General features: G+C 50.2%; 1 long non-coding RNA gene across 1 annotated transcript; it reads right to left on the bottom strand.

Annotated features, from left to right (window-relative positions):
• Nucleotides 1-3542: 3542 nt before the first annotated feature.
• Nucleotides 3543-4474, bottom strand: LOC136504579 (uncharacterized). Its single transcript, XR_010770926.1, has 2 exons — nt 4391-4474; nt 3543-4305 (listed from the first exon to the last, which is right to left on the bottom strand). It is a non-coding gene; the product is annotated as an uncharacterized lncRNA (long non-coding RNA).

Raw genomic sequence — 4474 nt, 5'->3', positions numbered from 1 at the left:
CTTGATTGAGCACTCCTTAAATGTCAACAGCAAAGCCAAACCAATCAAGCAGAAGCTACGACGTTTCGCTCGCAACAAAAAGGAGGCGATTAGGGTAGAAGTTACACGGCTTTTGGCAGCCGGATTTATCAAAGAAGTGTATCATCCGGAATGGTTAGCCAACCCGGTTCTTGTATGCAAAAAGAATAATGAATGGAGAATGTGCGTTGATTACACTGATCTCAACAAACACTGCCCTAAGGACCCCTTCGGCTTACCTCGCATAGACAAGGTCGTAGATTCAACCACCGGTTGCGAGCTGCTTTCCTTTCTCGATTGCTACTCTGGTTATCACCAGATCGCTCTCAAAAAGGACGACCAGATCAAGACATCTTTCATCACGCCTTTCGGCGCCTACTGCTACACGACTATGTCGTTCGGGCTCAAAAACGCCGGGGCTACCTACCAACGCGCTATACAGGCCTGCCTCAACGACGAGATAAGAGATGGCCTCGTCGAGGCTTATGTCGACGATGTAGTTGTCAAAACCAAGGAAGCACATACCCTTGTTGACAATCTGGAACGCACCTTCGCAGCCCTTAAAACGTTCCAATGGAAATTAAACCCAAAGAAGTGCATCTTTGGTGTTCCTTCTGGCATATTGCTCGGCAACGTAGTCAGTTATGATGGCATACGCCCTAACCCGGAGAAAGTCAAAGCTGTCTTAGACATGAAGCCCCCAAAAAAGGTGAAGGATGTCCAGAAGCTTACCGGCTGCATGGATGCTCTAAGCCGTTTCATATCAAGGTTAGGAGAAAAAGGACTACCGTTCTTCAAACTCCTCAAAGCGTCCGAGAAGTTTGAGTGGTCGGAGGAAGCGGACGCCGCCTTCACGCAGCTAAAACAATACCTCACATCACCTCCGGTACTCACTGCTCCTAGAGAAGACGAAACTCTCCTACTTTACATTGCGGCAACCGATCGGGTGGTTTCCACTACAATGGTGGTCGAGCGCGATGAGCCGGGCCACGCTTACAAGGTACAGCGGCCAATTTATTTCATTAGTGAGGTACTCAACGAATCCAAGACCAGGTACCCACAGATTCAGAAACTGCTCTACGCCATACTGATAACATCCCGAAAGTTGAGACATTACTTCGACGGATATCGTGTGGTGGTGATGACCGAGTATCCTTTGGCGGACATCATTCGCAATAAGGATGCGAACGGGCGCATCGTCAAATGGGCAATGGAGCTATGCCCCCTTTCCTTGGAATTTGCAAGCTGTACTACAATCAAGTCTCAGGCACTCGTCGATTTCATCGTCGAGTGGACAGACTTAAGCACGCCTGCCTCTCCGGGATCCGACGAATATTGGACTATGTACTTCGACGGTTCTCTCAACATTGACGATGCGGGAGCAGGAGTTCTTTTCGTGTCACCATCCAAGGAGCAGCTCCGGTACGTCCTCAGGATTTATTTCCCAGCATCTAATAATGCCGCCGAGTATGAAGCATGCCTGCATGGTCTACGCATTGCGGTTGAGCTTGGAGTTAAACGTTTCTATGTCTACGGAGATTCGGCTCTGGTCATCAACCAACTCAACAAGGACTGGGACACGACCAGCGAAAAGATGGACGCATATTGCAAATCAATAAGAAAGCTGGAAGGCAGGTTCTATGGCATCGAGTACATACACGTGGTCTGGGACAAGAACCAAGCAGCGGATGCGTTGTCAAAGTTAGGATCATCCCGAGCCAAAATCCCACATGGCGTATTCGTCCAAGACCTGCTCACGCCTTCCATTGAAGACGAAGATTCAACGACCGACAAAGTTTCATACCAGCAATTAGTGGCTACGGTTCCGGCGCCGAGCACAACCGAGCCGCTTCCGACCACTCATGAGCCGGACTGGAGAACACCTTTCATCAAGTACTTAACAGACGGTAGCGGTTATATCGATCGAACAGAAAATGAACGCCTGATGCGTCGTAGTAAGTAGTATCTGCTCGTCGATGGCAAGTTATGGCGCAAAAACGCTAAGGAGGAAATCTTGATGAAGTGTATAACCCAGGAGGAAGGCAAGCATCTCCTACACCAAATCCACTCTGGCTCCTGCGGCAACCACGCGGCCTCAAGAACACTGGTCGGTAAGGCTTTCCGAGCAGGGTTCTATTGGCCGTCAGCAGTGGCCGACGCAGAGAAGCTAGTCCGCCGCTGTGAAGGTTGTCAGTTCTTCTCCAAGAGAATCCATGTACCAGCACATGAGATCCAGACGATTCCAGCCTCTTGGCCCTTCGCATGCTGGGGACTGGACATGATCGGGCCTTTCAAACCAGCTCCTGGGAAATTTACATGCGTCTTCGTGCTAATTGATAAGTTTTCTAAGTGGATAGAATACATGCCTCTGGTACAGGCATCCTCAGAGAAAGCTGTCACATTCCTCGACCAGGTCATCCACCATTTCGGCGTGCCCAACAGCATCATTACTGATCTGGGTACTCAGTTCACCGGGAACGCTTTTTGGGACTTCTGCGATGAAAGGAGCATAGTTGTAAAATACGTCTCGGTGGCGCATCCTAGAGCTAATGGACAAGTCGAGCGGGCAAATGGCATGATCTTGGACGCATTGAAGAAGAGGATGTATAGAGAAAACGATAAAGCTCCTGGAAGATGGCTCAAGGAGTTACCAGCCGTTGTCTGGGGCCTCCGAACTCAGCCCAGTCGTAACACCGGCGTCTCACCATACTTTATGGTTTACGGCGCCGAGGCAGTCCTCCCACCAGATATAGCTTTCAGATCAGCATGGGTAGAGAACTTCGATGAAGGCAAGGTCAACGAAGTACGGGAGCTAGAAGTCAACAGCGCAGAAGAGAAAAGGCTTGATTCTTACGTACGCACGGCCAAATACCTTGCTGTTTTGCGCAGGTACTACAACAAGAATGTTAAAGAGCGTTTCTTCGTGGTCGGGGACTTAGTCCTGAAGTGGAAGACGAACTAGGCTGGTGTCCACAAACTCGCAACCCCATGGGAGGGACCCTTCATGATCAAGGAAGTCACACGTCCAACGTCTTATAGGTTAGCTCATCCAGACGGCACGGACGTACCGAACTCATGGCACATCGACAAGCTTAGACGCTTCTATGCTTAACTACTGAGATATGTACTCTACTTGTATTTTCGATTTACTTTACTAAAGCAACTATGATTTCTCCGACCACTCTAATGTGTCACTCCGAATTTTATGGTTATTCTAACTTAAGCCAGTACAAGCCGACCACCACTCCTTCTACGGTTTTCGGAGCAGGCCCTGTCTCCGGTTCCTCCCAACACGTGCACGGGATCCGCTCTCTACGTTGTGGGTGATCGGTAGGTCCCCCCTGGTTTGACTTGTCTGTGTCCACGTGTGCACAGGTCTTAGTACCTCATACTCCGACCACATGCCAGACTAGGGCCGCACAAACTTTTCAGGATGACGTGTCGAGCAAAACGGTACAACTAAACAGAACGTTAACATGTTCCCACTTAGTTACACCAACATAAAATTTCAAGCTTAAAGTGCGTTTTGTATAAAACAAACAAGCTTATAATGATATACAGTTACGTTATTACAAGCTTGCCTGAAAAGGCTCAAGTTTACAATAACACAACTATGTCCTCCTTCTACAGCTCTAAGCCTATTACATTGGCTGGTCGGGGCGCATGGCATTTACTGCTCGCCGCCTCTGATACCCTACTCGAGTCTCGGGGACTCTTGAGCTAGTCAAGCTGAAGGGGATGGCCCCGCCGGTGCCTGGCTGGTCGAGACCGCAGGCTTCGTTGGTTGGCTTGCAGCTGATGGCATTTCCAGCTGGCTTGTCGATGGCATACCCTGCACAGGTGCTGTCCCACCTCCGCACAGGTTAATATCGCCAATTATCTTTGACGACAAGTCCAGCTGGGCCGTCCGAAGCTCTTCGGCCTTGTCTGGGTCTATCTCCTTCGGGTACCCAGCCTCCAAGCGTTTGAGATCGATCAGGGGGTAGTGAGCACGCACCATGCTTAGCACATGGGCACCCGTGTACTCACCCGCCTCCTTCACGAAGTCTTGGAACCATCCCCATGCTTGCTTGCATCTCTCGACCAGTCCGAGCTGAGGCGTCCTTAGCTCTTCCTCTGTGAGCGCCGGGTCGATAAGGTCGAGGACGGGCATAATGCCAGTTGCCATTTCTTAGCACCGCTTGTTCCACGTGTCCCGCTCCTCGGTGGCCTTAAGGCATTGTGCTTTCCAGTCGTCACGCTCCTTGATCACGGCCTCCAGGTGCCTCTTGGCATTGACTTTCAAAACTGAAAACAGTACAAGACATCAAACGTAATGACACGACAAGGCAATGTGGGCAATACAATGAGAAAGGTGGTCTGGAGTGCTTACTTTTCAGGTCGTCCTTCATTCTGTTAGTGTGGTCTTGGAGTTCTGACTGGCGGCGTGCCAGTTTCTCGTTGTCCTCCTTCAGGC

The sequence above is a fragment of the Miscanthus floridulus genome, chromosome 1 (assembly GCF_019320115.1).
Source record: "Miscanthus floridulus cultivar M001 chromosome 1, ASM1932011v1, whole genome shotgun sequence".
Lineage (NCBI taxonomy): Eukaryota > Viridiplantae > Streptophyta > Magnoliopsida > Poales > Poaceae > Miscanthus > Miscanthus floridulus.
Note: the sequence above shows the minus strand (reverse complement) of the source record. Positions and strands in the feature narration are given on the sequence as shown.